Raw genomic sequence first — 26,030 nt, forward strand, 5'->3', positions numbered from 1 at the left:
GGCGAGAAACAGAGGGTGAGAAACAGAGGGGCTGAAACAGAGGGGCTGAAACAGAGGGGCTGAATCAGAGAGGCTGATTCAGAGGTGCTGAAACAGAGGGGCTGAATCAGCGGGGCTGAAACAGAGGGCGAGAAACAGACGGGCTGAAACAGAGCGGCTGAAACAGTGGGCGAGAAACAGAGGGGCTGAAACAGAGGGGTGAAACAGAGGGCGAGAAACAGATGGGCTGAATCAGAGGGGCTGAATCAGAGGGGCTGAAACAGAGGGGCTGAAACAGAGGGGCTGAATCAGAGAGGCTGATTCAGTGGTGCTGAAACAGAGGGGCTGAATCAGCGGGGCTGAAACAGAGGGCGAGATACAGACGGGCTGAAACAGAGGGGCTGAAACAGTGAGCGAGAAACAGAGGGGCTGAAACAGAGGGGCTGAAACAGAGGGCGAGAAACAGAGGGGCTGAATCAGAGGGGCTGAATCAGAGGGGCTGAAACAGAGGGGCTGAAACAGAGGGCGAGAAACAGAGGGGCTGAAACAGAGGGGCTGAAACAGAGGGGCTGAAACAGAGGGCGAGAAACAGAGGGGCTGAAACAGAGGGCGAGAAACAGAGGGGCTGAAACAGAGGGGCTGAAACAGAGGGGCTGAAACAGAGGGCGAGAAACAGAGGGGCTGATTCAGAGGGGCTGAATTAGAGGGGCTGAAACAGAGGGGCTGAAACAGATGGCGAGAAACAGAGGGGCTGAAACAGCGGGCGAGAAACAGAGGGCGAGAAACAGAGGGGCTGAAAGAGACGTGCTGAAACAGAGAGCCTGAAACAGAGGGCGAGAAACAGAGGGGCTGAAACAGAGGGCGAAAAACAGAGGGGCTGAAATAGAGGGCGAGAAACAGAGGGTGAGAAACAGAGGGGCTGAAACAGAGGGGCTGAAACAGAGGGGCTGAATCAGAGGGGCTGAAACAGAGGGGCTGAATCAGAGGGGCTGAAACAGAAGGCGAGAAACAGAGTGGCTGGAACAGAGGGCGAGAAACAGAGGGGCTGAAACAGAGGGTGAGAAACAGAGGGCGAGAAACAGTGGGGCTGAAACAGAGGGGCTGAAACAGAGGGGCTGAAACAGAGGGGCTGATGCAGAGGGCGAGAAACAGAGGGGCTGAAACAGAGGGCGAGAAACAGAGGGGCTGAAACAGAGGGCGAGAAACAGAGGGCGAGAAACAGAGGGACTGAAACAGAGGGGCTGAAACTGAGGGGCTGAAACAGAGGGCGAGAAACCGAGGGGCTGAAACAGCGGGCGAGAAACAGAGGGGCTGAAACAGAGGGCGAGGAACATAGGGTCTGAAACAGGGCGAGAAACAGAGGGGCTGAATCAGAGGGGCTGAAACTGAGGGCGAGAAACAGAGGGGCTGAAACAGAGGGCGAGAAACAGAGGGGCTGAAACAGAGGGGCTGAAACTGAGGGGCTGAAACAGAGGGCGAGAAACCGAGGGCCTGTAACAGAGGGCGAGAAACAGAGGGGCTGAAACAGAGGGCGAGAAACATAGGGTCTGAAACAGGGCGAGAAACAGAGGGGCTGGATCAGAGGGGCTGAAACAGAGGGCGAGAAACCGAGGGGCTGAAACAGAGGGCGAGAAACAGAGGGGCTGAAACAGAGTGCGAGAAACATAGGGTCTGAAACAGGGCGAGAAACAGAGGGGCTGAATCAGAGGGGCTGAAACTGAGGGCGAGAAACAGAGGGGCTGAAACAGAGGGCGAGAAACAGAGGGGCTGAAACAGAGGGTGAGAAACAGAGGGGCTGAAACAGAGGGCGAAAAACAGAGGGGCTGAAACAGAGGGCGAGAAACAGAGGGTGAGAAACAGAGGGGTGAAACAGAGGGGCTGAAACAGTGGGGCTGAATCAGAGGGGCTGAAACAGAGGGGCTGAAACAGAGGGGCTGAATCAGAGGGGGTGATTCAGAGGTGCTGAAACAGAGGGGCTGAATCAGTGGGGCTGAAACAGAGGGCGAGAAACAGAGGGGCTGAAACAGAGGGGCTGAAACAGAGGGCGAGAAACAGAGGGGCTGAAACAGAGGGGCTGAAACAGAGGGGCTGAAATAGAGGAGCTGAAACAGAGGCCGAGAAACAGAGGGGCTGAATCAGAGGGGCTGAATCAGAGGGGCTGAAACAGAGGGGCTGAAACAGAGGGGCTGAAACAGAGGGACTGAAACAGAGGGCGAGAAACAGAGGGGCTGAAACAGAGGGCGAGAAACAGAGGGGCTGAAACAAAGGGGCTGAAACAGAGGGGCTAATCAGAGGGCGAGAAACAGAGGGCGAGAATCAGAGGGGCTGAAACAGAGGGGCTGAAAGAGACGGGCTGAAACAGAGAGCCTGAAACAGAGGGTGAGAAACAGAGGGGCTGAAACAGAGGGCGAGAAACAGAGGGGCTGAAACAGAGGGCGAGAAACAGAGGGTGAGAAACAGAGGGGCTGAAACAGAGGGGCTGAAACAGAGGGGCTGAATCAGAGAGGCTGAAACAGAAAGGCTGAAACAGAGGGGCTGAAACAGAGGGGCTGAATCAGAGGGGCTGATTCAGAGGTGCTGAAACAGAGGGGCTGAATCAGCGGGGCTGAAACAGAGGGCGAGAAACCGAGGGGCTGAAACAGAGGGCGAGAAACAGAGGGTCTGAAACAGAGGGCGAGAAACATAGGGGCTGAAACAGGGCGAGAAACAGAGGGGCTGAATCAGAGGGGCTGAAACAGAGGGCGAGAAACAGAGGGGCTGAAACAGAGGGCGAGAAACAGAGGGGCTGAAACAGAGGGGCTGAAACAGAGGGTGAGAAACAGAGGGGCTGAAACAGAGGGGCTGAAACAGAGGGCGAGAAACAGAGGGGCTGAATCAGAGGGGCTGAATCAGAGGGGCTGAAACAGAGGGGCTGAAACAGAGGGCGAGAAACAGAGGGGCTGAAACAGAGGGGCTGAAACAGAGGGGCTGAAACAGAGGGCGAGAAACAGAGGGGCTGAAACAGAGGGGCTGAAACAGAGGGGCTGAAACAGAGGGGCTGAAACAGAGGGCGAGAAACAGAGGGGCTGATTCAGAGGGGCTGAATTACAGGGGCTGAAACAGAGGGGCTGAAACAGAGGGCGAGAAACAGAGGGGCTGAAACAGAGGGGCTGAAACAGAGGGGCTGAAACAGAGGGGCTGAAACAGAGGGCGAGAAACAGAGGGGCTGATTCAGAGGGGCTGAATTAGAGGGGCTGAAACAGAGGGGCTGAAACAGACGGCGAGAAACAGAGGGGCTGAAACAGCGGGCGAGAAACAGAGGGCGAGAAACAGAGGGGCTGAAACAGTGGGGCTGAAAGAGACGGGCTGAAACAGAGAGCCTGAAACAGAGGGCGAGAAACAGAGGGGCTGAAACAGAGGGCGAAAAACAGAGGGGCTGTAATAGAGGGCGAGAAACAGAGGGCGAGAAACAGAGGGGCTGAAACAGAGGGGCTGAAACTGAGGGGCTGAAACAGAGGGCGAGAAACCGAGGGGCTGAAACAGAGGGCGAGAAACAGAGGGGCTGAAACAGAGGGCGAGGAACATAGGGTCTGAAACAGGGCGAGAAACAGAGGGGCTGAATCAGAGGGGCTGAAACTGAGGGCGAGAAACAGAGGGGCTGAAACAGAGGGCGAGAAACAGAGGGGCTGAAACAGAGGGGCTGAAACTGAGGGGCTGAAACAGAGGGCGAGAAACCGAGGGCCTGTAACAGAGGGCGAGAAACAGAGGGGCTGAAACAGAGGGCGAGAAACATAGGGTCTGAAACAGGGCGAGAAACAGAGGGGCTGGATCAGAGGGGCTGAAACAGAGGGCGAGAAACCGAGGGGCTGAAACAGAGGGCGAGAAACAGAGGGGCTGAAACAGAGTGCGAGAAACATAGGGTCTGAAACAGGGCGAGAAACAGAGGGGCTGAATCAGAGGGGCTGAAACTGAGGGCGAGAAACAGAGGGGCTGAAACAGAGGGCGAGAAACAGAGGGGCTGAAACAGAGGGCGAAAAACAGAGGGGCTGAAACAGAGGGCGAGAAACAGAGGGTGAGAAACAGAGGGGTGAAACAGAGGGGCTGAAACAGTGGGGCTGAATCAGAGGGGCTGAAACAGAGGGGCTGAAACAGAGGGGCTGAATCAGAGGGGGTGATTCAGAGGTGCTGAAACAGAGGGGCTGAATCAGTGGGGCTGAAACAGAGGGCGAGAAACAGAGGGGCTGAAACAGAGGGGCTGAAACAGAGGGCGAGAAACAGAGGGGCTGAAACAGAGGGGCTGAAACAGAGGGGCTGAAATAGAGGAGCTGAAACAGAGGCCGAGAAACAGAGGGGCTGAATCAGAGGGGCTGAATCAGAGGGGCTGAAACAGAGGGGCTGAAACAGAGGGGCTGAAACAGAGGGACTGAAACAGAGGGCGAGAAACAGAGGGGCTGAAACAGAGGGCGAGAAACAGAGGGGCTGAAACAAAGGGGCTGAAACAGAGGGGCTGAATCAGAGGGCGAGAAACAGAGGGCGAGAATCAGAGGGGCTGAAACAGAGGGGCTGAAAGAGACGGGCTGAAACAGAGAGCCTGAAACAGAGGGTGAGAAACAGAGGGGCTGAAACAGAGGGCGAGAAACAGAGGGGCTGAAACAGAGGGCGAGAAACAGAGGGTGAGAAACAGAGGGGCTGAAACAGAGGGGCTGAAACAGAGGGGCTGAATCAGAGAGGCTGAAACAGAAAGGCTGAAACAGAGGGGCTGAAACAGAGGGGCTGAATCAGAGGGGCTGATTCAGAGGTGCTGAAACAGAGGGGCTGAATCAGCGGGGCTGAAACAGAGGGCGAGAAACCGAGGGGCTGAAACAGAGGGCGAGAAACAGAGGGTCTGAAACAGAGGGCGAGAAACATAGGGGCTGAAACAGGGCGAGAAACAGAGGGGCTGAATCAGAGGGGCTGAAACAGAGGGCGAGAAACAGAGGGGCTGAAACAGAGGGCGAGAAACAGAGGGGCTGAAACAGAGGGGCTGAAACAGAGGGTGAGAAACAGAGGGGCTGAAACAGAGGGGCTAAAACAGAGGGCGAGAAACAGAGGGGCTGAATCAGAGGGGCTGAATCAGAGGGGCTGAAACAGAGGGGCTGAAACAGAGGGCGAGAAACAGAGGGGCTGAAACAGAGGGGCTGAAACAGAGGGGCTGAAACAGAGGGCGAGAAACAGAGGGGCTGAAACAGAGGGGCTGAAACAGAGGGGCTGAAACAGAGGGGCTGAAACAGAGGGCGAGAAACAGAGGGGCTGATTCAGAGGGGCTGAATTACAGGGGCTGAAACAGAGGGGCTGAAACAGAGGGCGAGAAACAGAGGGGCTGAAACAGAGGGGCTGAAACAGAGGGGCTGAAACAGAGGGCGAGAAACAGAGGGGCTGATTCAGAGGGGCTGAATTAGAGGGGCTGAAACAGAGGGGCTGAAACAGACGGCGAGAAACAGAGGGGCTGAAACAGCGGGCGAGAAACAGAGAGCGAGAAACAGAGGGGCTGAAACAGTGGGGCTGAAAGAGACGGGCTGAAACAGAGAGCCTGAAACAGAGGGCGAGAAACAGAGGGGCTGAAACAGAGGGCGAAAAACAGAGGGGCTGTAATAGATGGCGAGAAACAGAGGGCGAGAAACAGAGGGGCTGAAACAGAGGGGCTGAAACAGAGGGGCTGAAACAGAGGGCGATAAACAGAGGGGCTGAAACAGAGGGCGAGAAACCGAGGGGCTGAAACAGAGGGCGAGAAACAGAGGGGCTGAAACATGGGGGTGAGAAACATAGGGGCTGAAACAGGGCGAGAAACAGAGGGGCTGAATCAGAGGGGCTGAAACAGAGGGCGAGAAACAGAGGGGCTGAAACAGAGGGCGAGAAACAGAGGGGCTGAAACAGAGGGGCTGAAACATGGGGTGAGAAACAGAGGGGCTGAAACAAAGGGCGAGAAAGAGAGGGGCTGAAACAGAGGGGCTGAAACAGAGGGGCTGAATCAGAGGGGCTGAAACAGAGGGCGAGAAACAGAGGGGCTGACACAGAGGGCGAGAAATAGAGGGGCAGAAACAAAGGACGAGAAACAGAGGGGCTGAAACAGAGGGGCTGAAACAGAGAGCGTTAAACAGAGGGGCTGAAACAAAAGGTGAGAAACAGAGGGGCTGAAACAGAGGAGCTAAATCAGAGGGGCTGAAACAGAGGGCGATTAACAGAGGGGCTGAAACAGAGGGCGAGAAACAGAGGGGCTGAAACAGAGGGCGAGAAACAGAGGGGCTGAAACAGAGGGGCTGAAACAGAGGGGCTCAAACAGAGGGGCTGAAACAGAGGGCGAGAAACAGAGGGGCTGAAACAGAGGGCGAGAAACAGAGGGGCTGAAACAGAGGGCGAGAAACAGAGGGGCTGAAACAGAGGGGCTGAAACAGAAGGGCTGAAACAGAGGGGCTGACACAGAGGGCGAGAAATAGAGGGGCAGAAACAAAGGGCGAGAAACAGAGGGGCTGAAAAAGAGGGGCTGAAACAGAGGGGCTCAAACAGAGGGGCTGAAACAGAGGGCGTTAAACAGAGGGGATGAAACAAAAGGTGAGAAACAGAGGGGCTGAAACAGAGGAGCTAAATCGGAGGGGCTGAAACAGAGGGCGAGAAACAGAGGGGCTGAAACAGAGGGCGAGAAACAGAGGGGCTGAAAAAGAGGGGCTGAAACAGAGGGGCTCAAACAGAGGGGTTGAAACAGAGGGCGAGAAACAGAGCGGCTGAAACAGAGGGCGAGAAACAGAGGGGCTGAAACAGAGGGCGAGAAACAGAGGGGCTGAAACAGAGGGGCTGAACCAGAAGGGCTGAAACAGAGGGGCTGATGCAGAGGGCGAGAAACAGAGGCGCTGAAACAGAGGGCGAGAAACAGAGGGGCTGAAACAGAGGGCGAGAAACAGAGGGTCTGAAACAGAGGGCGAGAATCAGAGGGCGAGAAACAGAGGGACTGAAACAGAGGGGCTGAAACTGAGGGGCTGAAACAGAGGGCGAGAAACCGAAGGGCTGAAACAGAGGGCGAGAAACAGAGGGGCTGAAACAGAGGGCGAGAAACATAGGGGCTGAAACAGGGCGAGAAACAGAGGGGCTGAATCAGAGGGGCTGAAACAGAGGGCGAGAAACAGAGGGGCTGAAACAGAGGGCGAGAAACAGAGGGGCTGAAACAGAGGGGCTGAAACAGAGGATGAGAAACAGAGGGGCTGAAACAGAGGGCGAAAAACAGAGGGGCTGAAACAGAGGGCGAGAAACAGAGGGTGAGAAACAGAGGGGCTGAAACAGAGGGGCTGAAACAGAGGGGCTGAATCAGAGGGGCTGAAACAGAGGGGCTGAAACAGAGGGGCTGAATCAGAGGGGGTGATTCAGAAGTGCTGAAACAGAGGGGCTGAATCAGTGGGGCTGAAACAGAGGGCGAGAAACAGAGGGGCTGAAACAGAGGGGCTGAAACAGAGGGCGAGAAACAGAGGGGCTGAAACAGCGGGGCTGAAACAGAGGGGCTGAAACAGAGGGGCTGAAACAGAGGCCGAGAAACAGAGGGGCTGAATCAGAGGGGCTGAATCAGAGGGGCTGAAACAGAGGGGCTGAAACAGAAGGGCTGAAACAGAGGGGCTGATGCAGAGGGCGAGAAACAGAGGGGCTGACACAGAGGGCAAGAAATAGAGGGGCAGAAACAAAGGGCGAGAAACAGAGGGGCTGAAACAGAGGGGCTGAAACAGAGAGCGTTAAACAGAGGGGCTGAAACAAAAGGTGAGAAACAGAGGGGCTGAAACAGAGGGGCTGAAACATAGGAGCTAAATCAGAGGGGCTGAAACAGAGGGCGATTAACAGAGGGGCTGAAACAGAGGGCGAGAAACAGAGGGGCTGAAACAGAGGGCGAGAAACAGAGGGGCTGAAAAAGAGGGGCTGAAACAGAGGGGCTCAAACAGAGGGGCTGAAACAGAGGGCGAGAAACAGAGGGGCTGAAACAGAGGGCGAGAAACAGAGGGGCTGAAACAGAGGGCGAGAAACAGAGGGGCTGAAACAGAGGGGCTGAAACAGAAGGGCTGAAACAGAGGGGCTGATGCAGAGGGCGAGAAACAGAGGCGCTGAAACAGAGGGCGAGAAACAGAGGGGCTGAAACAGAGGGCGACAAACAGAGGGGCTGAAACAGAGGGCGAGAATCAGAGGGCGAGAAACAGAGGGACTTAAACAGAGGGGCTGAAACTGAGGGGCTGAAACAGAGGGCGAGAAACCGAGGGGCTGAAACAGAGGGCGAGAAACAGAGGGGCTGAAACAGAGGGCGAGAAACATAGGGGCTGAAACAGGGCGAGAAACAGAGGGGCTGAATCAGAGGGGCTGAAACAGAGGGCGAGAAACAGAGGGGCTGAAACAGAGGGCGAGAAACAGAGGGGCTGAAACAGAGGGGCTGAAACAGAGGATGAGAAACAGAGGGGCTGAAACAGAGGGCGAAAAACAGAGGGGCTGAAACAGAGGGCGAGAAACAGAGGGTGAGAAACAGAGGGGCTGAAACAGAGGGGCTGAAACAGAGGGGCTGAATCAGAGGGGCTGAAACAGAGGGGCTGAAACAGAGGGGCTGAATCAGAGGGGGTGATTCAGAAGTGCTGAAACAGAGGGGCTGAATCAGTGGGGCTGAAACAGAGGGCGAGAAACAGAGGGGCTGAAACAGAGGGGCTGAAACAGAGGGCGAGAAACAGAGGGGCTGAAACAGCGGGGCTGAAACAGAGGGGCTGAAACAGAGGGGCTGAAACAGAGGCCGTGAAACAGAGGGGCTGAATCAGAGGGGCTGAATCAGAGGGGCTGAAACAGAGGGGCTGAAACAGAGGGCGAGAAACAGAGGGGCTGAAACAGAGGGGCTGAAACAGAGGGGCTGAAACAGAGGGCGAGAACCAGAGGGGCTGAAACAGAGGGCGAGAAACAGAGGGCGAGAAACATAGGGGCTGAAACAGAGGGCGAGAAACAGAGGGCGAGAATCAGAGGGGCTGAAACAGAGGGGCTGAAAGAGACGGGCTGAAACAGAGAGCCTGAAACAGAGGGCGAAAAACAGAGGGCGAGAAACAGAGGGGCTGAAACAGAGGGCGAGAAACAGAGGGTGAGAAACAGAGGGGCTGAAACAGAGGGGCTTAAACAGAGGGGCTGAATCAGAGAGGCTGATTCAGAGGTGCTGAAACAGAGGGGCTGAATCAGCGGGGCTGAAACAGAGGGCGAGAAACAGACGGGCTGAAACAGAGGGGCTGAAACAGTGGGCGAGAAACAGAGGGGCTGAAACAGAGGGGCTGAAACAGAGGGCGAGAAACAGAGGGGCTGAATCAGAGGGGCTGAATCAGAGGGGCTGAAACAGAGGGGCTGAAACAGAGGGGCTGAATCAGAGAGGCTGATTCAGAGGTGCTGAAACAGAGGGGCTGAATCAGCGGGGCTGAAACAGAGGGCGAGATACAGACGGGCTGAAACAGAGGGGCTGAAACAGTGAGCGAGAAACAGAGGGGCTGAAACAGAGGGGCTGAAACAGAGGGGCTGAAACAGAGGGCGAGAAACAGAGGGGCTGAATCAGAGGGGCTGAATCAGAGGGGCTGAAACAGAGGGGCTGAAACAGAGGGCGAGAAACAGAGGGGCTGAAACAGAGGGGCTGAAACAGAGGGGCTGAAACAGAGGGCGAGAAACAGAGGGGCTGAAACAGAGGGCGAGAAACAGAGGGGCTGAAACAGAGGGGCTGAAACAGAGGGGCTGAAACAGAGGGCGAGAAACAGAGGGGCTGATTCAGAGGGGCTGAATTAGAGGGGCTGAAACAGAGGGGCTGAAACAGACGGCGAGAAACAGAGGGGCTGAAACAGCGGGCGAGAAACAGAGGGCGAGAAACAGAAGGGCTGAAACAGTGGGGATGAAAGAGACGTGCTGAAACAGAGAGCCTGAAACAGAGGGCGAGAAACAGAGGGGCTGAAACAGAGAGCGAAAAACAGAGGGGCTGAAATAGAGGGCGAGAAACAGAGGGTGAGAAACAGAGGGGCTGAAACAGAGGGGCTGAAAGAGACGGGCTGAAACAGAGAGCCTGAAACAGAGGGCGAGAAACAGAGGGGCTGAAACAGAGGGCGAAAAACAGAGGGGCTGAAATAGAGGGCGAGAAACAGAGGGTGAGAAACAGAGGGGCTGAAACAGAGGGGCTGAATCAGAGGGGCTGAAACAGAGGGGCTGAAACAGAGGGGCTGAAACAGAGGGCGAGAAACAGAGGGGCTGAAACAGAGGGGCTGAAACAGAGGGGCTGAAACAGAGGGCGAGAACCAGAGGGGCTGAAACAGAGGGCGAGAAACAGAGGGCGAGAAACATAGGGGCTGAAACAGAGGGCGAGAAACAGAGGGCGAGAATCAGAGGGGCTGAAACAGAGGGGCTGAAAGAGACGGGCTGAAACAGAGAGCCTGAAACAGAGGGCGAAAAACAGAGGGCGAGAAACAGAGGGGCTGAAACAGAGGGCGAGAAACAGAGGGTGAGAAACAGAGGGGCTGAAACAGAGGGGCTGAAACAGAGGGGCTGAATCAGAGAGGCTGATTCAGAGGTGCTGAAACAGAGGGGCTGAATCAGCGGGGCTGAAACAGAGGGCGAGAAACAGACGGGCTGAAACAGAGGGGCTGAAACAGTGGGCGAGAAACAGAGGGGCTGAAACAGAGGGGCTGAAACAGAGGGCGAGAAACAGAGGGGCTGAATCAGAGGGGCTGAATCAGAGGGGCTGAAACAGAGGGGCTGAAACAGAGGGGCTGAATCAGAGAGGCTGATTCAGAGGTGCTGAAACAGAGGGGCTGAATCAGCGGGGCTGAAACAGAGGGCGAGATACAGACGGGCTGAAACAGAGGGGCTGAAACAGTGAGCGAGAAACAGAGGGGCAGAAACAGAGGGGCTGAAACAGAGGGGCTGAAACAGAGGGCGAGAAACAGAGGGGCTGAATCAGAGGGGCTGAATCAGAGGGGCTGAAACAGAGGGGCTGAAACAGAGGGCGAGAAACAGAGGGGCTGAAACAGAGGGGCTGAAACAGAGGGGCTGAAACAGAGGGCGAGAAACAGAGGGGCTGAAACAGAGGGCGAGAAACAGAGGGGCTGAAACAGAGGGGCTGAAACAGAGGGGCTGAAACAGAGGGCGAGAAACAGAGGGGCTGATTCAGAGGGGCTGAATTAGAGGGGCTGAAACAGAGGGGCTGAAACAGACGGCGAGAAACAGAGGGGCTGAAACAGCGGGCGAGAAACAGAGGGCGAGAAACAGAAGGGCTGAAACAGTGGGGATGAAAGAGACGTGCTGAAACAGAGAGCCTGAAACAGAGGGCGAGAAACAGAGGGGCTGAAACAGAGAGCGAAAAACAGAGGGGCTGAAATAGAGGGCGAGAAACAGAGGGTGAGAAACAGAGGGGCTGAAACAGAGGGGCTGAAAGAGACGGGCTGAAACAGAGAGCCTGAAACAGAGGGCGAGAAACAGAGGGGCTGAAACAGAGGGCGAAAAACAGAGGGGCTGAAATAGAGGGCGAGAAACAGAGGGTGAGAAACAGAGGGGCTGAAACAGAGGGGCTGAATCAGAGGGGCTGAAACAGAGGGCGAGAACCAGAGGGGCTGAAACAGAGGGCGAGAAACAGAGGGGCTGAAACAGAGGGGCTGAAACAGAGGGGCTGAAACAGAGGGCGAGAATCAGAGGGGCTGAAACAGAGGGCGAGAAACAGAGGGGCTGAAACAGAGGGCGAGAAACAGAGGGGCTCAAACAGAGGGGCTGAAACAGAGGGCGAGAAACAGAGGGGCTGAAACAGAGGGCGAGAAACAGAGGGCGAGAAACAGAGGGACTGAAACAGAGGGGCTGAAACAGAGGGGCTGAAACAGAGGGCGATAAACAGAGGGGATGAAACAGAGGGCGAGAAACAGAGGGGCTGAAACAGAGGGTGAGAAACAGAGGGGCTGACATAGAGGGGCTGAAACAGAGGGGCTGAAACAGAGGGGCTGACACTGAGGGGCTGAAACAGAGGGCGAGAAACCGAGGGGCTGAAACAGAGGGCGAGAAACAGAGGGGCTGAAACAGAGGGCGAGAAACATAGGGGCTGAAACAGGGCGAGAAACAGAGGGGCTGAATCAGAGGGGCTGAAACAGAGGGCGAGAAACAGAGGGGCTGAAACAGAGGGCGAGAAACAGAGGGGCTGAAACAGAGGGGCTGAAACATGGGGTGAGAAACAGAGGGGCTGAAACATAGGGCGAGAAAGAGAGGGGCTGAAACAGAGGGCGAGAAACAGAGGGGCTGAAACAGAGGGCGAGAAACAGAGGGGCTGAAACAGAGGGGCTGAAACATGGGGTGAGAAACAGAGGGGCTGAAACATAGGGCGAGAAAGAGAGGGGCTGAATCAGCGGGGCTGAAACAGAGGGCGAGAAACAGAGGGGCTGATACAGAGGGCGAGAAACAGAGGGGCAGAAACAAAGGGCGAGAAACAGAGGGGCTGAAACAGAGGGGCTGAAACAGAGAGCGTTAAACAGAGGGACTGAAACAAAGGGTGAGAAACAGAGGGGCTGAAACAGAGGGGCTGAAACAGAGGGGCTAAATCAGAGGGGCTGAAACAGAGGGGCAGAAACATGGGGTGGGAAACAGAGGGGCTGAAACATAGGGCGAGAAAGAGAGGGGCTGAAACAGAGGGGTTGATACAGAGGGGCTGAATCAGAGGGGCTGAAACAGAGGGCGAGAAACAGAGGGGCTGAGACAGAGGGGCTGAATCAGAGGGGCTGATTCAGAGGTGCTGAAACAGAGGGGCTGAATCAGCGGGGCTGAAACAGAGGGCGAGAAACCGAGGGGCTGAAACAGAGGGCGAGAAACAGAGGGTCTGAAACAGAGGGCGAGAAACATAGGGGCTGAATCAGGGCGAGAAACAGAGGGGCTGAATCAGAGGGGCTGAAACAGAGGGCGAGAAACAGAGGGGCTGAAACAGAGGGCGAGAAACAGAGGGGCAGAAACAGAGGGGCTGAAACAGAGGGTGAGAAACAGAGGGGCTGAAACAGAGTTGCTGAAACAGAGGGCGAGAAACAGAGGGGCTGAATCAGAGGGGCTGAATCAGAGGGGCTGAAACAGAGGGGCTGAAACAGAGGGCGAGAAACAGAGGGGCTGAAACAGAGGGGCTGAAACAGAGGGGCTGAAACAGAGGGCGAGAAACAGAGGGGCTGAAACAGAGGGGCTGAAACAGAGGGGCTGAAACAGAGGGGCTGAAACAGAGGGCGAGAAACAGAGGGGCTGATTCAGAGGGGCTGAATTACAGGGGCTGAAACAGAGGGGCTGAAACAGAGGGCGAGAAACAGAGGGGCTGAAACAGAGGGGCTGAAACAGAGGGGCTGAAACAGAGGGGCTGAAACAGAGGGCGAGAAACCGAGGGGCTGATTCAGAGGGGCTGAATTAGAGGGGCTGAAACAGAGGGGCTGAAACAGACGGCGAGAAACAGAGGGGCTGAAACAGCGGGCGAGAAACAGAGGGCGAGAAACAGAGGGGCTGAAACAGTGGGGCTGAAAGAGACGGGCTGAAACAGAGAGCCTGAAACAGAGGGCGAGAAACAGAGGGGCTGAAACAGAGGGCGAAAAACAGAGGGGCTGAAATAGAGGGCGAGAAACAGAGGGTGAGAAACAGAGGGGCTGAAACAGAGGGGCTGAAACAGAGGGGCTGAATCAGAGGGGCTGAAACAGAGGGGCTGAATCAGAGGGGCTGAAACAGAGGGCGAGAACCAGAGGGGCTGAAAGAGAGGGCGAGAAACAGAGGGGCTGAAACAGAGGGGCTGAAACAGAGGGGCTGAAACAGAGGGCGAGAATCAGAGGGGCTGAAACAGAGGGCGAGAAACAGAGGGGCTCAAACAGAGGGGCTGAAACAGAGGGCGAGAAACAGAGGGGCTGAAACAGAGGGCGAGAAACAGAGGGCGAGAAACAGAGGGACTGAAACAGAGGGGCTGAAACAGAGGGGCTGAAACAGAGGGCGATAAACTGAGGGGCTGAAACAGAGGGCGAGAAACCGAGGGGCTGAAACAGAGGGCGAGAAACAGAGGGGCTGAAACAGAGGGCGAGAAACATAGGGGCTGAAACAGGGCGAGAAACAGAGGGGCTGAAACAGAGGGGCTGAAACAGAGGGGCTGAATCAGAGGGGCTGAAACAGAGGGGCTGAATCAGAGGGGCTGAAACAGAGGGCGAGAACCAGAGGGGCTGAAAGAGAGGGCGAGAAACAGAGGGGCTGAAACAGAGGGGCTGAAACAGAGGGGCTGAAACAGAGGGCGAGAATCAGAGGGGCTGAAACAGTGGGCGAGAAACAGAGGGGCTCAAACAGAGGGGCTGAAACAGAGGGCGAGAAACAGAGGGGCTGAAACAGAGGGCGAGAAACAGAGGGCGAGAAACAGAGGGACTGAAACAGAGGGGCTGAAACAGAGGGGCTGAAACAGAGGGCGATAAACAGAGGGGCTGAAACAGAGGGCGAGAAACAGAGGGGCTGAAACAGAGGGTGAGAAACAGAGGGGCTGACATAGAGGGGCTGAAACAGAGAGGCTGAAACAGAGGGGCTGAAACTGAGGGGCTGAAACAGAGGGCGAGAAACCGAGGGGCTGAAACAGAGGGCGAGAAACAGAGGGGCTGAAACAGAGGGCGAGAAACATAGGGGCTGAAACAGGGCGAGAAACAGAGGGGCTGAATCAGAGGGGCTGAAACAGAGGGCGAGAAACAGAGGGGCTGAAACAGAGGGTGAGAAACAGAGGGGCTGAAACAGAGGGGCTGAAACATGGGGTGAGAAACAGAGGGGCTGAAACATAGGGCGAGAAAGAGAGGGGATGAAACAGAGGGGCTGAAACAGAGGGGCTGAATCAGAGGGTCTGATTCAGAGGTGCTGAAACAGAGGGGCTGAATCAGCGGGGCTGAAACAGAGGGCGAGAAACAGAGGGGCTGATACAGAGGGCGAGAAACAGAGGGGCAGAAACAAAGGGCGAGAAACAGAGGGGCTGAAACAGAGGGGCTGAAACAGAGAGCGTTAAACAGAGGGACTGAAACAAAGGGTGAGAAACAGAGGGGCTGAAACAGAGGGGCTGAAACAGAGGGCGAGAATCAGAGGGGCTGAAACAGAGGGCGAGAAACAGAGGGGCTCAAACAGAGGGGCTGAAACAGAGGGCGAGAAACAGAGGGGCTGAAACAGAGGGCGAGAAACAGAGGGCGAGAAACAGAGGGACTGAAACAGAGGGGCTGAAACAGAGGGGCTGAAACAGAGGGCGATAAACAGAGGGGCTGAAACAGAGGGCGAGAAACAGAGGGGCTGAAACAGAGGGTGAGAAACAGAGGGGCTGACATAGAGGGGCTGAAACAGAGAGGCTGAAACAGAGGGGCTGAAACTGAGGGGCTGAAACAGAGGGCGAGAAACCGAGGGGCTGAAACAGAGGGCGAGAAACAGAGGGGCTGAAACAGAGGGCGAGAAACATAGGGGCTGAAACAGGGCGAGAAACAGAGGGGCTGAATCAGAGGGGCTGAAACAGAGGGCGAGAAACAGAGGGGCTGAAACAGAGGGCGAGAAACAGAGGGGCTGAAACAGAGGGGCTGAAACATGGGGTGAGAAACAGAGGGGCTGAAACATAGGGCGAGAAAGAGAGGGGATGAAACAGAGGGGCTGAAACAGAGGGGCTGAATCAGAGGGGCTGATTCAGAGGTGCTGAAACAGATGGGCTGAATCAGCGGGGCTGAAACAGAGGGCGAGAAACAGAGGGGCTGATACAGAGGGCGAGAAACAGAGGGGCAGAAACAAAGGGCGAGAAACAGAGGGGCTGAAACAGAGGGGCTGAAACAGAGAGCGTTAAACAGAGGGACTGAAACAAAGGGTGAGAAACAGAGGGGCTGAAACAGAGGGGCTGAAACAGAGGGGCTAAATCAGAGGGGCTGAAACAGAGGGGCTGAAACATGGGGTGGGAAACAGAGGGGCTGAAACATTGGGCGAGAAAGAGAGGGGTTGAAACAGAGGGGTTGATACAGAGGGGCTGAATCAGAGGGGCTGAAACAGAGGGCGAGAAACAGAGGGGCTGAGACAGAGGGCGAGAAACAGAGGGGCAGAAACAAAGGGCGAGAAACAGAGGGGCTGAAACAGAGGGGCTGAAACAGAGAGCGTTAAACAGAGGGGCTGAAACAAAAGGTGAGAAACAGAGGGGCTGAAACAGAGGGGCTGAAACAGAGGGGCTAAATCAGAGGGGCTGAAACAGAGGGCGATTAACAGAGGGGCTGAAACAGAGGGCGAGAAACAGAGGGGCTGAAACAGAGGGGCTGAAACAGAGGGGCTCAAACAGAGGGGCTGAAACAGAGGGCGAGAAACAGAGGGGCTGAAACAGAGGGCGAGAAACAGAGGGGCTGAAACAGAGGGCGAGAAACAGAGGGGCTGAAACAGAGGGGCTGAAACAGAAGGGCTGAAACAAAGTGGCTGTAACAGAGGGCGAGAAACAGAGGGGCTGAAACAGAGGGTGAGAAACAGAGGGCGAGAAACAGTGGGGCTGAAACAGAGGGGCTGAAACAGAGGGGCTGAAACAGAGGGGCTGATGCAGAGGGCGAGAAACAGAGGGGCTGAAACAGAGGGCGAGAAACAGAGGGGCTGAAACAGAGGGTGAGAAACAGAGGGGCTGAAACAGAGGGCGAGAAACAGAGGGCGAGAAACAGAGGGACTGAAACAGAGGGGCTGAAACAGAGGGGCTGAAACAGAGGGCGAGAAAACGAGGGGCTGAAACAGAGGGCGAGAAACAGAGGGTCTGAAACAGAGGGCGAGAAACATAGGGGCTGAAACAGGGCGAGAAACAGAGGGGCTGAATCAGAGGGGCTGAAACAGAGGGCGAGAAACAGAGGGGCTGAAACAGAGGGGCTGAAACAGAGCGTGAGAAACAGAGGGGCTGAAACAGAGGGCGAAAAACAGAGGGGCTGAAACAGAGGGCGAGAAACATAGGGGCTGAAAAAGGGCGAGAAACGGAGGGGCTGAATCAGAGGGGCTGAAACAGAGGGCGAGAAACAGAGGGGCTGAAACAGAGGGCGAGAAACCGAGGGGCTGAAACAGAGGGGCTGGAACATGGGGTGAGAAACAGAGGGGCTGAAACATAGGGCGAGAAAGAGAGGGGCGGAAACAGAGGGGCTGAAACAGAGGGGCTGAATCAGAGGGGCTGAAACAGAGGGCGAAAAACAGAGGGGCTGAAACAGAGGGCGAGAAACATAGGGGCTGAAACAGGGCGAGAAACAGAGGGGCTGAATCAGAGGGGCTGAAACAGAGGGCGAGAAACAGAGGGGCTGAAACAGAGGGCGAGAAACCGAGGGGCTGAAACAGAGGGGCTGAAACATGGGGTGAGAAACAGAGGGGCTGAAACATAGGGCGAGAAAGAGAGGGGCTGAAACAGAGAGGCTGAAAAAGAGGGGCTGAATCAGAGGGGCTGAAACAGAGGGCGAGAAACAGAGGGGCTGACACAGAGGGCGAGAAATAGAGGGGCAGAAACAAAGGGCGAGAAACAGAGGGGCTGAAACAGAGGGGCTGAAACAGAGAGCGTTAAACAGAGGGGCTGAATCAAAAGGTGAGAAACAGAGGGGGTGAAAAAGAGGGGCTGAAACAGAGGGGCTAAATCAGAGGGGCTGAAACAGAGGGCGATTAACAGAGGGGCTGAAACAGAGGGCGAGAAACAGAGGGGCTGAAACAGAGGGGCTGAAACAGAGGGGCTCAAACAGAGGGGCTGAAACAGAGGGCGAGAAACAGAGGGGCTGAAACAGAGGGCGAGAAACAGAGGGGCTGAAACAGAGGGCGAGAAACAGAGGGGCTGAAACAGAGGGGCTGAAACAGAAGGGCTCAAACAGAGGGGCTGAAACAGAGGGCGAGAAACAGAGGGGCTGAAACAGAGGGGCTGAAACAGAGGGGCTGAAACAGAGGGGCTGAATCAGAGGGGCTGAAACACACGGGCTGAATCAGAGGGGCTGAAACAGAGGGCGAGAAACAGAGTGGCTGGAACAGAGGGTGAGAAACAGAGGGGCTGAAACAGAGGGTGAGAAACAGAGGGCGAGAAACAGTGGTGCTGAAACAGAGGGGCTGAAACAGAGGGTCTGAAACAGGGGGGCTGATGCAGAGGGCGAGAAACAGAGGGGCTGAAACAGAGGGCGAGAAAAAGAGGGGCTGAAACAGAGGGCGAGAAACAGAGGGGCTGAAACAGAGGGCGAGAAACAGAGGGCAAGAATCAGAGGGACTGAAACAGAGGGGCTGAATCAGAGGGCGAGAAACCGAGGGGCTGAAACAGAGGCCGAGATACAGAGGGGCTGAAATAGAGGGCGAGAAACATAGGGGCTGAAACAGGGCGAGAAACAGAGGGGCTGAATCAGAGGGGCTGAAACAGTGGGCGAGAAACAGAGGGGCTGAAACAGAGGGCGAGAAACAGAGGGGCTGAAACAGAGGGGCTGAAACAGAGGGTGAGAAACAGAGGGGCTGAAACAGAGGTCGAAAAACAGAGGGGCTGAAACAGAGGGCGAGAAACAGAGGGTGAGAAACAGAGGGGCTGAAACAGAGGTGCTGAAACAGAGGGGCTGAATCAGAGGGGCTGAAACAGAGGGGCTGAAACAGAGGGTCGGAATCAGAGGGGGTGATTCAGAGGTGCTGAAACAGAGGGGCTGAATCAGTGGGGCTGAAACAGAGGGCGAGAAACAGAGGGGCTGAAACAGCGGGGCTGAAACAGAGGGGCTGAAACAGAGGGCGAGAAACAGAGGGGCTGAAACAGAGGGGCTGAAACAGAGAGCGTTAAACAGAGGGACTGAAACAAAGGGTGAGAAACAGAGGGGCTGAAACAGAGGGGCTGAAAGAGAGGAGCTAAATCAGAGGGGCTGAAACAGAGGGGCTGAAACATGGGGTGGGAAACAGAGGGGCTGAAACATAGGGGCTGAAAGAGAGGAGCTAAATCAGAGGGGCTGAAACAGAGGGGCTGAAACATGGGGTGGGAAACAGAGGGGCTGAAACATAGGGCGAGAAAGAGAGGGGCTGAAACAAAGGGGTTGATACAGACGGGCTGAATCAGAGGGGCTGAAACAGAGGGCGAGAAACAGAGGGGCTGAGACAGAGGGCGAGAAACAGAGGGGCAGAAACAAAGGGCGAGAAACAGAGGGGCTGAAACAGAGGGGCTGAAACAGAGAGCGTTAAACAGAGGGGCTGAATCAAAAGGTGAGAAACAGAGGGGCTGAAACAGAGGGGCTGAAACAGAGGGGCTAAATCAGAGGGGCTGAAACAGAGGGCGATTAACAGAGGGGCTGAAACAGAGGGCGAGAAACAGAGGGGCTGAAACAGAGGGGCTGAAACAGAGGGGCTCAAACAGAGGGGCTGAAACAGAGGGCGAGAAACAGAGGGGCTGAAACAGAGGGCGAGAAACAGAGGGGCTGAAACAGAGGGCGAGAAACAGAGGGGCTGAAACAGAGGGGCTGAAACAGAAGGGCTGAAACAGAGTGGCTGGAACAGAGGGCGAGAAACAGAGGGGCTGAAACAGAGGGTGAGAAACAGAGGGCGAGAAACCGTGGGGCTGAAACAGAGGGGCTGAAACAGAGGGGCTGAAACAGAGGGGCTGATGCAGAGGGCGAGAAACAGAGGGGCTGAAACAGAGGGCGAGAAACAGAGGGGCTGAAACAGAGGGCGAGAAACAGAGGGGCTGAAACAGAGGGCGAGAAACAGAGGGCGAGAAACAGAGGAACTGAAACAGAGGGGCTGAAACAGAGGGGCTGAAACAGAGGGCGAGAAAACGAGGGGCTTAAACAGAGGGCGAGAAACAGAGGGTCTGAAACAGAGGGCGAGAAACATAGGGTCTGAAACAGGGCGAGAAACAGAGGGGCTGAATCAGAGGGGCTGAAACAGAGGGCGAGAAACAGAGGGGCTGAAACAGAGGGCGAGAAACAGAGGGGCTGAAACAGAGGGTGAGAAACAGAGGGGCTGAAACAGAGGGCGAAAAACAGAGGGGCTGAAACAGAGGGCGAGAAACAGAGGGTGAGAAACAGAGGGGCTAAAACAGAGGGGCTGAAACAGAGGGGCTGAATCAGAGGGGCTGAAACAGAGGGGCTGAAACAGAGGGGCTGAATCAGAGGGGGTGATTAAGAGGTGCTGAAACAGAGGGGCTGAATCAGTGGGGCTGAAACAGAGGGTGAGAAACAAAGGGCTGAAACAGCGGGCGAGAAACAGAGGGCGAGAAACAGAGGGGCTGAAACAGAGGGGCTGAAACAGAGGGGCTGAAACAGAGGGGCTGAAACAGAGGGCGAGAAACAGAGGGGCTGAAACAGAGGGGCTGAAACAGAGGGGCTGAAACAGAGGGGCTGAAACAGAGGCCGAGAAACAGAGGGGCTGAATAAGAGGGGCTGAATCAGAGGGGCTGAAACAGAGGGGCTGACACAGAGGGCGAGAAACAGAGGGCGAGAAACAGAGGGGCTGAAACAGAGGTCGAGAAACAGAGGGGCTGAAACAGAGGGGCTGAAACAGAGGGCGAGAAACAGAGGGTGAGAAACAGAGGGGCTGAAACAGAGGGGCTGAAACAGAGGGGCTGAATCAGAGAGGCTGAAACAGAAAGGCTGAAACAGAGGGGCTGAAACAGAGGGGCTGAATCAGAGGGGCTGATTCAGAGGTGCTGAAACAGAGGGGCTGAATCAGCGGGGCTGAAACAGAGGGCGAGAAACAGAGGGGCTGATACAGAGGGCGAGAAACAGAGGGGCAGAAACAAAGGGCGAGAAACAGAGGGGCTGAAACAGAGGGGCTGAAACAGAGAGGCTGAAACAGAGGGCGAGAAACATAGGGGCTGAAACAGAGAGCCTGAAACAGAGGGCGAGAAACAGAGGGGCTGAAACAGAGGGCGAGAAACAGAGGGGCTGAAACAGAGGGCGAGAAACAGAGGGTGAGAAACAGAGGGGCTGAAACAGAGGGGCTGAAACAGAGGGGCTGAATCAGAGAGGCTGAAACAGAAAGGCTGAAACAGAGGGGCTGAAACAGAGGGGCTGAATCAGAGGGGCTGATTCAGAGGTGCTGAAACAGAGGGGCTGAATCAGCGGGGCTGAAACAGAGGGCGAGAAACAGACGGGCTGAAACAGAGGGGCTGAAACAGTGGGCGAGAAACAGAGGGGCTGAAACAGAGGGGCTGAAACAGAGGGGCTGAAACAGAGAGCGAGAAACAGAGGGGCTGAATCAGAGGGGCTGAATCAGAGGGGCTGAAACAGAGTGACTGAAACAGAGGGCGAGAAACAGAGGGGCTGAAACAGAGGGGCTGAAACAGAGGGGCTGAAACAGAGGGCGAGAAACAGAGGGGCTGAAACAGAGGGCGAGAAACAGAGGGGCTGAAACAGAGGGCCTGAAACAGAGGGGCTGAAACAGAGGGGCTGAAACAGAGGGCGAGAAACAGAGGGGCTGATTCAGAGGGGCTGAATTAGAGGGGCTGAAACAGAGGGGCTGAAACAGACGGCGAGAAACAGAGGGCGAGAAACAGAGGGGCTGAAACAGTGGGGCTGAAAGAGACGGGCTGAAACAGAGAGCCTGAAACAGAGGGCGAGAAACAGAGGGGCTGAAACAGAGGGCGAAAAACAGAGGGGCTGAAATAGAGGGCGAGAAACAGAGGGTGAGAAACAGAGGGGCTGAAACAGAGGGGCTGAAACAGAGGGGCTGAATCAGAGGGGCTGAAACACACGGGCTGAATCAGAGGGGCTGAAACAGAGGGCGAGAAACAGAGTGGCTGGAACAGAGGGTGAGAAACAGAGGGGCTGAAACAGAGGGTGAGAAACAGAGGGCGAGAAACAGTGGGGCTGAAACAGAGGGGCTGAAACAGAGGGTCTGAAACAGAGGGGCTGATGCAGAGGGCGAGAAACAGAGGGGCTGAAACAGAGGGCGAGAAAAAGAGGGGCTGAAACAGAGGGCGAGAAACAGAGGGGCTGAAACAGAGGGCGAGAAACAGAGGGCAAGAAACAGAGGGACTGAAACAGAGGGGCTGAAACTGAGGGGCTGAAACAGAGGGCGAGAAACCGAGGGGCTGAAACAGAGGCCGAGAAACAGAGGGGCTGAAATAGAGGGCGAGAAACATAGGGGCTGAAACAGGGCGAGAAACAGAGGGGCTGAATCAGAGGGGCTGAAACAGTGGGCGAGAAACAGAGGGGCTGAAACAGAGGGCGAGAAACAGAGGGGCTGAAACAGAGGGGCTGAAACAGAGGGTGAGAAACAGAGGGGCTGAAACAGAGGGCGAAAAACAGAGGGGCTGACACAGCGGGCGAGAAACAGAGGGCGAGAAACAGAGGGGCTGAAACAGTGGGGCTGAAAGAGACGGGCTGAAACAGAGAGCCTGAAACAGAGGGCGAGAAACAGAGGGGCTGAAACAGAGGGCGAAAAACAGAGGGGCTGAAATAGAGGGCGAGAAACAGAGGGTGAGAAACAGAGGGGCTGAAACAGAGGGGCTGAAACAGAGGGGCTGAATCAGAGGGGCTGAAACAGAGGGGCTGAATCAGAGGGGCTGAAACAGAGGGCGAGAAACAGAGGGGCTGAAACAGAGGGCGAGAAACAGAGGGGCTGAAACAGAGGGGCTGAAACAGAGGGGCTGAAACAGAGGGCGAGAAACAGAGGGGCTGAAACAGAGGGCGAGAAACAGAGGGGCTGAAACAGAGGGCGAGAAACAGAGGGGCTGAAAAAAAGGGGCTGAAACAGAGGGCGAGAAACAGAGGGCGAGAAACAGAGGGACTGAAACAGAGGGGCTGAAACAGAGGGGCTGAAACAGAGGGCGATAAACAGAGGGGCTGAAACAGAGGGCGAGAAACAGAGGGTCTGAAACAGAGGGTGAGAAAGAGAGGGGCTGACATAGAGGGGCTGAAACAGAGGGGCTGAAACAGGGGCTGAAACTGAGGGGCTGAAACAGAGGGCGAGAAATAGTGGGGCTGAAACAGAGGGCGAGAAACAGAGGGGCTGAAACAGAGGGCGAGAAACATAGGGGCTGAAACAGGGCGAGAAACAGAGGGGCTGAATCAGAGGGGCTGAAACAGAGGGCGAGAAACAGAGGGGCTGAAACAGAGGGCGAGAAACAGAGGGGCTGAAACAGAGGGGCTGAAACATGGGGTGAGAAACAGAGGGGCTGAAACATAGGGCAAGAAAGAGAGGGGCTGAAACAGAGGGGCTGAAACAGAGGGGCTGAATCAGAGGGGCTGATTCAGAGGTGCTGAAACAGAGGGGCTGAATCAGCGGGGCTGAAACAGAGGGCGTGAAACAGAGGGGCTGATACAGAGGGCGAGAAACAGAGGGGCAGAAACAAAGGGCGAGAAACAGAGGGGCTGAAACAGAGGGGCTGAAACAGAGAGGCTGAAACAGAGGGCGAGAAACATAGGGGCTGAAACAGAGGGCGAGAAACAGAGGGCGAGAATCAGAGGGGCTGAAACAGAGGGGCTGAAAGAGACGGGCTGAAACAGAGCGGCTGAAACAGAGGGCGAGAAACAGAGGGGCTGAAACAGAGGGCGAGAAACAGAGGGGCTGAAACAGAGGGCGAGAAACAGAGGGTGAGAAACAGAGGGTCTGAAACAGAGGGGCTGAAACAGAGGGGCTGAATCAGAGAGGCTGAAACAGAAAGGCTGAAACAGAGGGGCTGAAACAGAGGGGCTGAATCAGAGGGGCTGATTCAGAGGTGCTGAAACAGAGGGGCTGAATCAGCGGGGCTGAAACAGAGTGCGAGAAACAGACGGGCTGAAACAGAGGGGCTGAAACAGTGGGCGAGAAACAGAGGGGCTGAAACAGAGGGGCTGAAACAGAGGGGCTGAAACAGAGGGCGAGAAACAGAGGGGCTGAATCAGAGGGGCTGAATCAGAGGGGCTGAAACAGAGGGGCTGAAACAAAGGGTGAGAAACAGAGGGGCTGAAACACAGGGGCTGAAACACAGGGGCTGAAACAGAGGGCGAGAAACAGAGGGGCTGAAACAGAGGGCGAGAAACAGAGGGGCTGAAACAGAGGGGCTGAAACAGAGGGGCTGAAACAGAGGGGCTGAAACAGAGGGCGAGAAACAGAGGGGCTGATTCAGAGGGGCTGAATTAGAGGGACTGAAACTGAGGGGCTGAAACAGACGGCGAGAAACAGAGGGGCTGAAACAGCGGGCGAGAAACAGAGGGCGAGAAACAGAGGGGCTGAAACAGTGGGGCTGAAAGAGACGGGCTGAAACAGAGAGCCTGAAACAGAGGGCGAGAAACAGAGGGGCTGAAACAGAGGGCGAAAAACAGAGGGGCTGAAATAGAGGGCGAGAAACAGAGGGTGAGAAACAGAGGGGCTGAAACAGACGGGCTGAAACAGAGGGGCTGAATCAGAGGGGCTGAAACAGAGGGTCTGAATCAGAGGGCCTGGAACAGAGGGCGAGAAACAGAGGGGCTGAAACAGAGGGCGAGAAACAGAGGGGCTGAAACAGAGGGGCTGAAACAGAGGGGCTGAAACAGAGGGCGAGAAACAGAGGGGCTGAAACAGAGGGCGAGAAACAGAGGGGCTGAAACAGAGGGCGAGAAACAGAGGGGCTGAAACAGAGGGTCTGAAACAGAGGGCGAGAAACAGAGGGGCTGAAACAGAGGGCGAGAAACAGAGGGCGAGAAACAGATGGACTGAAACAGAGGGGCTGAAACAGAGGGCGATAAACAGAGGGGCTGAAACAGAGGGTGAGAAACAGAGGGGCTGAAACAGAGGGTGAGAAAGAGAGGGGCTGACATAGAGGGGCTGAAACAGAGGGGCTGAAACAGAGGGGCTGAAACTGAGGGGCTGAAACAGGGGGCGAGAAATAGAGGGGCTGAAACAGAGGGCGAGAAACAGAGGGGCTGAAACAGAGGGCGAGAAACATAGGGGCTGAAACAGGGCGAGAAACAGAGGGGCTGAATCAGAGGGGCTGAAACAGAGGGCGAGAAACAGAGGGGCTGAAACAGAGGGCGAGAAACAGAGGGGCTGAAACAGAGGGGCTGAAACATGGGGTGAGAAACAGAGGGGCTGAAACATAGGGCGAGAAAGAGAGGGGCTGAAATAGAGGGGCTGAAACAGAGGGCGAGAAACAGAGGGGCTGATACAGAGTGCGAGAAACAGAGGGGCAGAAACAAAGGGCGAGAAACAGAGGGGCTGAAACAGAGGGGCTGAAACAGACAGCGTTAAACAGAGGGTCTGAAACAAAGGGTGAGAAACAGAGGGGCTGAAACAGAGGGGCTGAAACAGAGGGGCTAAATCAGAGGGGCTGAAACAGAGGGCGAGAAACAGAGGGGCTGAAACAGAGGGCGAGAAACAGAGGGGCTGAAACAGCGGGGCTGAAACAGAGGGGCTGAATCAGAGGGGCTGAAACAGAGGGGCTGAATCAGAGGGGCTGAAATAGAGGGCGAGAAACAGAGGTGCTGAAACAGAGGGCGAGAAACAGAGGGGCTGAAACAGAGGGGCTGAAACAGAGGGGCTGAAACAGAGGGCGAGAAACAGAGGGGCTGAAACAGAGGGCGAGAAACAGAGGGGCTGAAACAGAGGGCGAGAAACAGAGGGGCTGAAAAAAAGGGGCTGAAACAGAGGGCGAGAAACAGAGGGCGAGAAACAGAGGGACTGAAACCGAGGGGCTGAAACAGAGGGGCTGAAACAGAGGGCGATAAACAGAGGGGCTGAAACAGAGGGCGAGAAACAGTGGGTCTGAAACAGAGGGTGAGAAAGAGAGGGGCTGACATAGAGGGGCTGAAACAGAGGGGCTGAAACAGGGGCTGAAACTGAGGGGCTGAAACAGAGGGCGAGAAATAGAGGGGCTGAAACAGAGGGCGAGAAACATAGGGGCTGAAACAGGGCGAGAAACAGAGGGGCTGAATCAGAGGGGCTGAAACAGAGGGCGAGAAACAGAGGGGCTGAAACAGAGGGCGAGAAACAGAGGGGCTGAAACAGAGGGTGAGAAAGAGAGGAGCTGACATAGAGGGGCTGAAACAGAGGGGCTGAAACAGAGGGGCTGAAACTGAGGGGCTGAAACAGAGGGCGAGAAATAGAGGGGCTGAAACAGAGGGCGAGAAACAGAGGGGCTGAAACAGAGGGCGAGAAACATAGGGGCTGAAACAGGGCGAGAA

Source organism: Chiloscyllium punctatum, chromosome 21 (genome assembly GCF_047496795.1).
Source record: "Chiloscyllium punctatum isolate Juve2018m chromosome 21, sChiPun1.3, whole genome shotgun sequence".
NCBI lineage: Eukaryota > Metazoa > Chordata > Chondrichthyes > Orectolobiformes > Hemiscylliidae > Chiloscyllium > Chiloscyllium punctatum.